This window comes from Herpailurus yagouaroundi, unplaced genomic scaffold (assembly GCF_014898765.1).
Source record: "Herpailurus yagouaroundi ecotype Mexico unplaced genomic scaffold, PumYag 193, whole genome shotgun sequence".
NCBI lineage: Eukaryota > Metazoa > Chordata > Mammalia > Carnivora > Felidae > Herpailurus > Herpailurus yagouaroundi.
This window is the reverse complement of record NW_024412424.1, coordinates 2663016-2675462: the sequence shown is the minus strand read 5'-3', so window position 1 is coordinate 2675462 and position 12447 is coordinate 2663016. Positions and strand designations below refer to the sequence as shown.

General features: G+C 52.4%; 1 protein-coding gene across 1 annotated transcript in view; it reads left to right on the top strand.

Annotated features, from left to right (window-relative positions):
• Window positions 1–12447, top strand: part of ELL (elongation factor for RNA polymerase II) — a 77145-nt gene that overhangs the window by 33476 nt on the left and 31222 nt on the right. The window lies entirely within an intron of this gene.

Genomic DNA, 12447 nt, shown 5'->3' with positions numbered 1-12447 from the left:
CTGGACCTGGCAGTTCCCTAGAGCTTCTTTTTTGGGAAAGGAAGGGAACGTTGGTAAGAATGGCGATTTAGATTTTCATAAAACAGGACTATTTCAGAAAAGCCAAGGGGTAGCTATAACCCCAAAGAACAAGTCCCATAAAAGAAAAAATTGGTAAGTGCCCCTTCATCAGAATTAAGAACTTCTCTTTGAAGGACACTGGGAAGAGAATAAAAAGACCATGGACTGGGAGAGATTTTGCAAAACTCGCGTGATAAAACTCTTGTATCCAGACATATAAAGAGCTCTCAAAATGCAATACTAAGAAAACGACCCAGTTTTTAAAAATGCATTGCAGCTTTGTACCGCTTCACCACGAAGATGAAAGAATGGCAAATTAGTCCATGAAACATGCTCCCCGTCATTAGTCAATAAGGAAATGCAAACGGAAACCACGATGAGCTGCCACTTCCTACCTAGGAGAGTGGCTAAAGTAGAACAGCTGATGCCAAATGCTGGTGTGGATAGGGAGCCCCTGGACTCACCTCATTGCTGGTGGGAATGTGGCCACTCTGGGAGACAATTCGGCCATTTCTCATAAGGTTAAACAGACACTTGCCATAGGGCCCCCAGTTGTGCTCCTGGGTGAAACAAAAACTCATGTCCGTACAAAATCCCATATGTGAATGTTTGTAGCAGCTTTATGCATTAGTCCTTCAGATAGGAGATGAACCTTGTGTCCTTTGGTCAGCAAACGGATGAACACACTGGCATAATACAGTAGGTTAACAACGGTAAAAAGGAATGGACTTTGGAGACAGCAGCATGGGTGAATCTCAGAGGCATTCTGCGAAGTGTGTGCGGTCAGCTGGATAGGGGTCTGACCAGTGTCCAAGACTCAACCCCTAGAGCTTGTGAATGTGATTTTAGATGGAAAAAAGGATTTTGCAGATGGGATTAAGGTAGGGATTTTTAGGTGGGGAGATCATCCTGAATTATCTGGGTGGGCTCTAAACGTAATCACGAGTAACCCTGTAAGAAAGAGGCAGAAAGAGATTTGACACAGAGGAAAAGGCCGTGTGACCACAGAGGCAGAGATTGGGGTGATGTGGCCACAAGCTGAGGAATGCCTAGAGACCCAAGAAGCTGGAAGAAGCAAGAAAGGCTCACTGCCTAGAGCCTCTGGACAGAGTGTGGCCCTGCACACCCCTGGATTTCAGCCTGTGGAATACTGATTTCAGACTTCTGGGCTCCAGGACACAGAGGGAATACATTTTTCTTGTTTTCAGCCGCCAAGTTTGTGGTGATTTGTTATAGTGGTCACAGGAAACTCATACAGCATGATTCCATACACATAACCTGGAAAAGGAGAAAACAGATTGGTGATCACCAGGGACCGGGCGTGGTGGGGAGTTGGAGTATGGATGGGCACATGGGAATCTCCTCAGAAAGAAGGTGGTCCTTCTGGTCTGCCTTTATTTGCTGACCCAAGAAGATCAAGCAAAACACACGGGGGTGGGGGGGTGGGGGGGTGGGGGGGGGTGTCCAGGTCACAGTTTCAGGTGATTTGCATCTTTTTTTCTAATCCTCGAACTTTCTGTGCACGTCCATGAATTTAGGTAGAAATATTTGCTGTGCTGGCTACTGTGTGGGTCCTGATTTACACCTGGCTCTTGGCTGCTTGGAATCTCTTCTTGCTTTTACGTGTCCCTCCACGCAGTGATGAATGTGCCGCCATTCTCCCTGTTTGTACTTCATGGAAATGGCCCCTCACGGCCACAGACACTGTCTAAACTTTCCACAGCCTCGGCATCCTGCTCAGAATCTGCCGGGAAGTTGCAGGGAGGATTCCTTGAAAAGAGTTTCCCAACTGTTTGTGCTTTACTGGAAAGAGGCGGCGGGGCAGGTGGGAACGGTTGCCAGGAGGTCTGCAGCCAGGCCTTTTCTCAGGACTTAACTGCCCCCTTTCTTGGCCACATACTGCTCAGGAGAGGATTGATTGATCACAGCCCCAAAGAAATGCTGGTACACTTCACTTGTGTTTGCAGAGTCCTACAGACAGAGGCTTTAGGGAAGAACAGATGCCTTCTTTTTGGCCATTTTCCACAAGTGGCTCTGCGTCACGAGGGTCAGGCCATGTAGATTACAGGGACCGTGTTTCCCCAGGAAGAGTTGGCACTCCGGAACTGGGAGGGGCGGCGTTGGGTGCTGCTGCTTATGCAAGGCCAGTGGCAGACGTCCTGGGGCTGTGTCCAGGTCAGACCAGTCCTCACTTGTCTTGCCTCTGCTGGCCCTGCCCCTCTTCCCCAGATGACGTGCAGACTCGGTGCTTGTCCGTTTTGCTGGCCTTGCCCCGTGTCCATTCTGTGTGGTGTGGGAGGGCTTGTACGTGTGCACTTTTTGTTTTAAATCTTTCACATGGGGGTGCCGGGTGGCTCAGTCAGATACGCGTCCAACTCTTGATTTCAGTTCGGGTCATGATCTCACAGTTCGCGGTATCGAGACCCGCGTGGGGCTCTGCGCTGACAGCGTGGAGCCTGCTTGGGATTCTCCCCCTCCCCTCCGCCCCTCTCCCACTTGCACTCCCTCTCTCTCTCGAAATAAATAAACTTAAAATTAAAAATAATAGACCTTTCACATGGGAATGTTAACGTGAAGAAATGACAGAGATGAGAACGATTGGCCTCATGCCATCTCCCAACCTTGCCCTCTATGAGTGCCTGACCCTTCTCGTTTCAACTCTTCCCCAAGACACCCCTCCCCGACTTTGTTTAGTTTTGCTGGAGTTTTTGTAAAATAATCCCGGTCATATTTTCATCACACCCTTGGCTTTTTCAGTGACTGAGTTGAATGTTTACAGAAAGGAACTGGTTTTTTCAGACAGTCTTTATGCAGCTCAGTGAGAGCACCTGAGGCGCAGCCCTAGGCTCCCTTGCAGGCTGCCTTCACGTGGCTGGGTCCACGCAGACCCACACGTGATGGGTGTGTCAAGTCTGGTAGTTTATAGCACTCCATCCTTCTTCCTTTTGTGCCATCCATCTGTTGAAGAAACCAGGTCATTTGTCCCGTGGAATAGCCCACGTCATGGCCCACGTTCTGCTCTGACAATTGCTTTCCCCTTTGCTTTCCTCACGACAGCAGTTAGCTCAGGGCTTCTCTGCCTCGGCACCGCTGACGTCTGGGGCCAGATCACTCTGGAGTTAGCCTGTTGTGGGCCTTGTGGGGTGTTGAACAGCATCCCTGGCCTCCATGCTCCAGAGACCAGGAGGGCCCTCCTCCCCAGCCAAGTAGGTCTCTGGACATTGCCCATGTCCCCCGGGGCAGAATCACTTGGTTAAGAACCCTGAATGTAACTCAGTGCCCACCTAGTGTGCTTCCTGGACCTGGAGGTGGATTTCGTAAACACTTTCTGTTGCTTTACCCAAGAAGTGCTCTTCTCCGTGGGGAGAAAAAGGGGGATTCTGGCCATGGTGAAGTTCTGACTCTCCCTGTCCCGGTCCTGGCGTGAAGGGGCCTGCCGTGGGCAGCATCCATGCCTCCTCCTGTGGGGCTGCCTGTTGCCCTGCCCTGCATGCTGCCTGTTTCTTCCTACCTGCATCACCATCTTTATCACACCTGCAGGAGCTGCCTGGGGCCAGAAGACTGCAGCGTGCTCTGTAGCGAGGCCTCCTCGCTGCCCACCCCTGCCAGGCCTCCTGATTCACCCTGGGCTCTTGGCCGAAGCACAGCGACACTTGTCCCAACGAACTCCTGGTTTCAAACCCCGCACATGCCTAATAGGAGATGGTGTTCTGCTACGCTCGGTCCTGATAGGGCCACAGCTGGGGTGGGGCTCTCAAGGGCCCAGACCCCCCTCCATGCCTGCTGCAGTCACTGGGCTGCTCAGCCTTGGGGAAGGGTATGACCTCTGAGCCTGTGGTGGGAATGACGTGACCCCTCAGAGGGTCTGCAGAGACTGGAGGTGTTGTGTGTAGCATTGCTGGCCTGAAGTGCAGCCCATACGCTTACTGAGCGCGATGCATGCAGACAGGTGTTTCCTAGAGACTGTCATAGGAAGTCGTGCTACCTGATAACTTGCTAATCACAGTCTGAGGAATGACCCAAAAGCTGCCAAGGCAACAGGGAAATGGGCAGTACCCGGGCTAGTCTGTTGGACCTTCCCCGGCATGTCCGCCTTCTGTCCTGCTGAGTAGGCGAGGTAATAGGGTGACAGGGCTCCCCTCACAAATGGTGTGTCCCTGGCCCCATGTTGTCCCCTGCAGGGAGCAGCCAGCCAGAAGGCAGTGACGGGCCATGGTAGCATGGTGAGCCCATGCACTGCCAGGGTGTTCCAGCTGCTGGCGGCCGGGCCAGGTGGGTCCAGAGGGTGACCGCTGGTCCTGCTGTGAAGGCATCTCTGACGGGGCTCTGGCCGCTTGCTCCGCACTGTCGGTGCCACACCTTGTCGGGGGTCCACAAGCCCAGGGGGAAGCCCTGTGCCCATCACACCACCGCGGACTTCCATTTGCGCCACGTCTTCTTACCCAGGGCCGCTCTTGTGCTGCTCAGCATCTCCGCGCCAGCCTCTGCCACCCTGGTTCAGGTCTGCCCTCTTGCCGTGTGCACTGGTTCCCTCACTGGATCCTTCTGTGTGTAATCGTGGCCCCATGGTGGGTGGCCTGTGTCCAGTTGTCCTGCCCTGCATGCCATGCTCTGTGAGGCATGGCCTGGGACTCGAGGGACTCGGGAAATGCCCCTTGAGTGCATAGAGGTGTAAGTGGTCAGCCGGACTGGAGGTGCACGGCCAGCGTGTCCAGCAGGCAAAGGTGCAGAGTCTGGCTACTCCATTCCCCCAAGGCCTGGGCTCAAAGGAGGTCAGGGTTAGCTTGGCACTGAGAGCGCGGCCCTCCAGTTAACCTTGTGCCTCAGGTTTGCTTCCATCTTCCCCACCCCAGTCCTTGTGCCTCATGGCCACCTTTTTTTTTTCTTTTTTTTTTTTTAATTTTTTAATGTTTATTTAGTTGAGAGAGAGAGAGAGAGAGAGAGAGAGCGGGAGAGCGCACGCACAATCAGGAGAAGGGCAGAGAGGGGGGCACAGAATCCAAAGCAGGCTCCAGGCTCTGAGCTGTCAGCACAGAGCCCAATGTGGGGCTCGAACTCACAGACGACGAGATCATGACCTGAGCTGAAGTCAGAAGCTTAACCGACTGAGCCATCCAGGTGCCCCTCATTGCCACCCTTTTAAGGCTACACTTCCAAATTCTGTGCATTATCATTATTTGTGCCTTGAGCCGTCAATTGTCTTCTTTTTTTTTTTTTTTTGTTTAAGCCAGTTTTTAAAAAATGCTTATTTTGAGAGAGAGAGAGAGTGCATGTGCGCACACATGCTCTCTCGCATGGGGAGATGGTCAGAGAGAGAGAGAGAGAGAGAGAGAGAATCCCAAGGAGGCTCTGCACTGAGAGTGCACGGCTCCATCTCACGAACCATGAGATCATGACCTGAGCTGAAACCAAGAGTCTGATGCTCAACTGACTGAGCCAGCCAGGTGCCCCCCCCCCCGCTCCCCCCACCCAGTTGTCTTCTCTGGAAATATCACAATGAGAACAAGTCTTTCATGTTCATACACACATTCCCTGTAACCCAGTGCTTTTTATCCTCTGTGCAGAGCCACGGGCCCATCTGGTGTCATTCTCCTGCCTCCTGAAGGACTTTCAGAATCTTCCTTGCAGTACAGATCTACTGCAACGATTCTCTCAGCCTTTGTCTGCACAAGTTTTCGTTGGATAACTTTTCACTGGATAAGGAATTCTGGGTTGGCATTATTCTTCCTCAGTATTTTACAGATGTCCTTCCCCGGTCTCCAGGCTTGTTTTTTTTTTTTTTTTTTTTTTTTTTGATACTGGGCCTTGTGAGTCTTATTTTTGCTTCTTGGTTCATAGCATGTCAGTCAGCAGTCATGCTCATTTGCTTATGGAATGCTGTGACATGGTTCTTTGTTTTCCGTCTGGAGCTTCTTGGATCTATTGAATTATTGTGCTCCTCACATCTGGGCCATTATTTCTTCAGATACCATGCTCTTGGGATACCAGTTATGCATATGTTGGAACTCTTGGTACCATTGTCCCGAAGTTCACCAAGGCTGTATTCACTTTTCCATAGACTTTTTTTCCTGTGTGTGAGATTCATTTTGGATAGTGTTTGTTAGTTTGTCATCAGGTTCATAACTTTTTTCTTCCACATTGCCTAATAGTAATCCTTCCTAGTGAGTTTTTCTTTCCAGATATTGCATTTCTGAGCCCTAGAAGTTCCGTGTGGCTCTCTTCTTATGCCTCATATTTCTCTTCTCACCAGTTCAAGTTTCTTTTAAGTCCTTAAACATTTTTTTAATTAAAAAAATGTTTTTAATGCTTATTCATTTTTGAGAGACAGAGCGTGAGTGGTGGAGGGGCAGAGAGAGAGAGGGAGACACGAAATAATGAAGCAGGCTCTAGTCTCTGAGCTGTCAGCACAGAGCCCCATGCAGGGCTCAAACCCACAAACTGTGAGATCACGGCCTGAGCCGAAGTCAGACGCTCAACCAACTGGGCCACCCAGGAACCCCAGCCCTTGAACACTTATAATATATAATGGTTGCTCTAAAGTAAAGCCTTTATCAGTTCCATCGTCTCTGGCCTTTCTGGGTCTGTTCCCATTGGCTGCATTTTCTCCTGTGTTAGGGGGTCACATTCTCCTATAGCCTCAACATGTCTGGAGGCTTTGGTTTTGGATACTGAGTGTTGTGAATTCCATGGGGTTGTGTGCTAGGTTTCGTTGTCTCTCTTGAAGCGTGTTGGTTCTGCTGTGGCGTCTGACAGGCACTTTGGTTAGTGGTGGATCAGCTGATCCCACGGAAGCTTGTTTCTGAGATTTTTTTAGTAAGGGGAATTGAGAGAAGAGGATTGATTAGTTGAGCTCCACTGCCTAGCGGGGTGCAGCGAGGACTCCCCTGGATTGGCCACATGTGGCATGTCCCAGGCCACATCCTGGGGGCCCTGCCTTGGGAAGTGCCCCTGAGCCTTTGTGGGCAGCAGCTCAGGGCCCTCTGCAGGCTCCAGGAGAATCCTTCCGCGCTGCCCCCTCCTCCATGGGCCTCTGTCTACACATCCAGCCCCTTCAGCCTCTCCCGCCTGTGATCTGGAAAGTTTCTTGAGGCAGTGAGCTGGACAGTCAGAGACTCCCTTAGCTGTTTCCCTTCTCTTGCACATCTCTGGCTAGTGCTGCCCGTGCCCCTATCCGAAAATTGTTGTTGGATGTTTTTTGTCCACCACCCTTGTTGTTGCCAGTAGGTGGCATGTCCGGACCCAGATAGTCTATCTGCCTCTTATGGAAGTGTCTGCTTGTGAAGGGCCGAGAGGGTTTGATGAGATTGCCGTCTGTTCATTTGCCCTTCTGTTCATCCAGCAAATGTTCCCTGGACTCGGGTGGCCCACCGTGGCCTCCCAAAGAGGAAAGGCCAACCTCCTGTCAGTGGAGTGGAGGGCATGAATCACTGGCCTGAACCCCAGAATCCCTAGACAGAAGACCAGAGGTGACTGCAGCGGACCTGGCTGGGTCCTTTCGTGGTCAGCCTGCGTGCCCCTAAAGGGCTCGGAAAAAAGGAGATTGCAGCTGTGTATCACCCACCGCGGAGAACGTGGGCCTTAGTGGTGGCAGACAGAGTTGAATCCTGCCCTTGTGGGTGTGGGCAAGTCATTTGACCCTCCCTGTGACTTGAGGTTTGTCGTGGAGTTTAGTGATGACAAGCCCAAAGTGCAGCTAGCTCTCTGCCTGTGACCTGTAGGACATGTTTTGGTGTGCGTGTGCCCTCGTCCCCTGCTGCTCCACCTCCGGATGGCACTGAGTTCTGTGCCTTCACCAGCCATGGAGGCTGCTAAGTGAGGGGAAGTGCAGGCATGCTGTTCTCAGGTGTTGGATCTTCGGCTTTGGGTGTGTGTTGTTGCCTGTAGGAATTTGGAAGTTGCTAGCCTAGGGCCTTGAGGCTGCCCGGCCCGTGTTTCCCTGGGAGCCCTTGGGAACAGCCAGCTTCAGACCTGCAGGCCTTTCTGTTGCGCGCGGCATGCGGCACTGCTGGTGCAAACACAGCTGTGGCTGCTTCTGCTACCGCTGGCCGTTGGCCACCCACGGGGGTCAGGCGCAGCAGGCCTTTGCTGGGTCTTGTGTCCCCAGTGTACCCAGCAGACACCCAGTGACCTCCAAGTGGGGGTCCACGTTGGTGTCTGCTGCAGCTTGCTGGTTGGAGTGGGAAGAAGCCCAGATGGTTGCACCTCTTTGTTAGACGGCAGAGGGAGGAAGCTGGGGCGATGCCCCGCATGCTGAAAGCCACTTCTGTCAATGTGACTTGACCCAGTGGTTGGGGTTTCCACAGGGGTGCACAGCACTTGGGGTTCCCCTCAGCCTACCTGCCCCACCCTGAACCTGACTCAGAGGGAGGGTTCAGAACTGCTGAATGATGCAGCCAGCTTCATTCTAGTAGGTTCTTGGAGGTGACAGGCTAGATGTGCTTTGAGTCATTCAAATTAAGTGTATTTGCTTTACAGTAAGTAGTTGAGAACTTCCTTTTAGAAGAATAAAACCCATACTTTGATCTAAAAACAGATTTCCATTGCAAGTATCACCCCCCCCTCCCCGGGCAAAATAACGTGTGCCAAAGGCCACACTCGTGTGTGGAGACACACACGAGGTTTCAGTACAGTTTAGAACCCTTTACCAAATTCCGTAAAATTAAAACCTTCTTGCAACAATTTTCCTTTGGTTGTGCTTCATTAAAATGTTGCTGGGTCTCTGAGCTGGGAGTTTGTGGCAGGTGGGATGGTCACATGCCAGTATAGAGGACACTGCAAAACCGAATTCCTGCAGCCCGTGGAGAGGTGGCCCGGCTGGCACCTAGGTTTCTTCCTGGAAATCTTAAGGCGGAGGGGTGGGGTGCACAGTGGCCAGCAGGTGCCCCGTGTGGAAAGTCTGCACAAAAGGTCAAGGTAGGAACACCTGGGTGGCTCAGTCGGTTAAATGTCCAACTCTTGATTTCAGCTCCGGTCATGATCTCATGGTTCATGAGATCGAGCCCCCCCCCCCCCCCCCACGTCAGACTCTGCGCTGACAGCGTGGACCCTGCTTGGGATTCTCTCTTTCCCTTTCTCTGTCCCTCCCCTGCATGCATGCGGGCTCTCTCCCCCTCTCAAAATAAATAAAAAACAAAAACAAAACCAAAAACAGTCAAGGTGGTTTGCCCTGGGGTGGAGGAGCTGATGGGTAAGAGCCGTAGTGGCTCAGGGAGCCTTATTAACCCAGATTACCAAGGGTGGGCCCTACCAGGCCCTAAGCGTGGCTGTGGCTGTGACTGGCTGTCCAGTGTTGGATGACGTGGCCTGAGTGCCGTTAGAATACACTTTGTCATCTAGTGAATGTGAGGGCACTGAGGTGCTGCTTCTCCCTTTGTTCTAATGTCTTACCAGGTGGGGCCCCTTTCCCCTGCCTGCACGGGGCGGGCGGAACTCTGATGGGTCTTGTCCTGGAGCCTCTTTTTGTTAGTGGCTCTAGACAGGGCCTGTGGGGAGTCACCCAAGTGTGTATGCGGTAGCGTGAGTGCATTGCTCTGCTATTGACAAGAAGGGTCTGGTGCTCCTGCTGGAGGGAGGAGACACCATGAGAGCCCGTATAGCCAGGAGTCTGGTTCTGTGGTGACAGCCTTGTCGCATGGGGGCATGCACTTGGCATTGTCAAGAAAGCCTGGGTTTTTAGGCCTCTCTGCCAGCGTCTCCAATGGGTGAAGCCACTGCCCTTGGGAAATGAGCGACTGCAAGAAAGGAGTCTTCCGGATAACTTGCTTGACGTAACCAAGCCGGTTAAATGTTTCACTAAATGGCCCACGGGGAGCATGTGGTCCAGGGGGAGGGTGGCCCACCACACCAGCTGGCGTGGGTGCTGGTTGTCAGCCAGGAACTTCTGGGGCCGCCCTGATGGAATTCTTTCCAGGGAGGTGCACTCTTTCTAGTTCCTCCCCACTGTTACTCTATATCCAGACTCCTAGCATCACCGTTGTCATGTCCCCTGTCCCCCAAGCCCCTGGAGGACACAGACCTTGCCCTGTGTTGATAAAGACACACACGGTACCAGAGTTTGTCCCTGGCTGACTCCTGTGGGGGGGTCTGGACTAACAGACCGGGGGGTGCACCGCGGCATCCCACACCTCTGCTCTGGGCTTTGCATCTGCTGTTCCCTCTGCCAGGAACAGCCTGCTTTCCTGTCTTTGATGACCCGGTGATGGTGGTAGAGAGCTCTGTAGGACTGCTCGGTCTTAACATCGCCTTTGCTGTGCTGCTCTTGTGTTTTCTGCCGTTTACTCCCATCTCCTTTATATCACTCCTGCACTGCAAACGATTACCAGACCAGAGTATCTCCCCTGGGTGTTCAGGAATCTTCTGTGTTCGGGCGATGTTGCTCAAAGCCCAGGAGTCTTCAGAGAGAGACCCTCCGTGAGCCTGAGGACAGGTCACAGCTATCATGGAGGTGTGTCGACAGCACACAGAACGTACCCGTTTTAGGTGTGGAGTCCGTGAGAGTGACTACACCACCTGAGAAGTTGCCTCCGACATCTGCAGCCACTGCCGCTCCCGCCCCTAGCCCAGGCACTCACTGATCGACTTTCTGTCTCTTTAGTTTTGCCTTTTCTGGAGATTTATATGAGCAGATTCATACCTGCAGGATGTCACATGTTGAGGTACTCTCACTTAGCCAGTGGCTTTGGGGTTTGTCCATGTTGTGTCCATCGGGAATTTGTCCACCAGTTGATGGATGTTTGGATCGTTGCTACCTTTTGGATATTAAGAGTAATTCTGTGCACATTTATAGATAAGATTTTGTGTAGATCTATGTTTTCATTTCTCTTGGGTCTGTGCCTTGGAGTGGAAATTCGGGGTCATGTGGTAACTGTGTTTAACCTTTTGAGAAACTACCAGACTGTTTTCCACAGTGGCTGTGCTTTGTATGCTCCCACCGGCAAGAGATGAATGTCTGGGGTATCATCCTTTTTGTTTTAGCCATTCTGATAGGTGCACGGTATCTCCCTACAAAGCCTGCGCCTCACTGATGAGTCTTAGCTTCTCACATGCTCATTGGCCGCCTGCAGGCTTTCTTTTTGGTCTCTTTCTTTAACTCAATTCCAAGCAAAGGCTGCTTAAGTGTCGTGTCTTCAAGAGCCCAGCCAGGCCGGGGACCCCACAGGGGCTGTGTTTCTCATTCTCTGAACGTCAGCCCAGGCAGGGGTCAGGTTGTGGTTTGTAGGATGGGGCAGCTGGTCCTGAGCCTGCTTTGGGGGAAGCCTGGCTCCTTTCTCCAAAGCACAGTGGGCCTTGTGCCTGCAGGGGCTAGTTTCTAGTCCTGGAGCAGAACAAGGGGCTGGTGGACGTCCCATATCTGATGGCCTGGCAGTGAGAGGTGATGTGCTTTGGAAGTATAGGGTAGCTTCTAGGGTGTCCGATCCCATGGAGGTAAGTGCTGGTGCTCGGTGTGATCTCTCAGGACGTTTGGAAATTCTGCTGCACCACACTCAGTGACAAATTGCTCCCGATGACAGAATCCTTGAGATTTTTGGGTAAAGAAGGGGCTCCTGCTAAACAAAAAGGGCAGGGGTACATGCGTGGCTTGCGTGGTCCATGCTGGCTGAGCCATGTCTGCGACACAACCGCAGCCTTCACCCCAGCGGCTAATGGGTCCATGGGCACCGAGAGGCCAGCATGCCCGTTGGTTGTTTTTTTTTTTTTTCTTTTTAATTTTGTGTTATTAGTGGGGTTTTTTAAATGTTTATTTTTTGAGAGTGAGAGAGAAAGAGAGCGAGGGAGAGCGTAGACGGGGAGAAGTAAAGAGAGAAGGGGAGAATCCCAAGCAGGCTCCATGCTGTCAGTCCAGAGCCCAGTGTGGAGCTCAGTCTCAGGAACCATGATCATGACCTTGAGCCAAAATCAAGATTTGGACGCTTAACCTACTGAGCCACGTAGGTGCCCCATTGGCTGGTTCTTTCCACAAATCTGGAGAGCTCCTTCACCCCAGGGCCTGCGGTGGCCTGACATGCTGGATGGGGAGCAGACAGGTAGCCACTCCAGACCCCTGGTGTCTGGGAGTGTGGGGGCCAGGTGGGAGGGCCTCGCCTCACTGCAGGTGGGGCTCGACTGGAGGTGGGAGAGCCCAGACCCTGCCTGCCGTCTGAAGAAGGCTGGGGAGGACCGTGGGCACAGAGGCCAGGTGGGTTTGGGGGCTGAGGGAGAGGGTTGTGGTGACAAACTAGGACCACGCGGTGGGGCGGTATCTGCTGTGCAGAAGGTGGGTGCTTGGGGCCCAAGATGGGTGAGAAAGAGAGGTGCGACCCTCCATCTGGACCCGTGTTCTTTCTGAAATTCTGACAGAAGGCTGATCTCTGAATAGCTGAAGCTTCAAGTATTTTGAGTTTTTAAGTA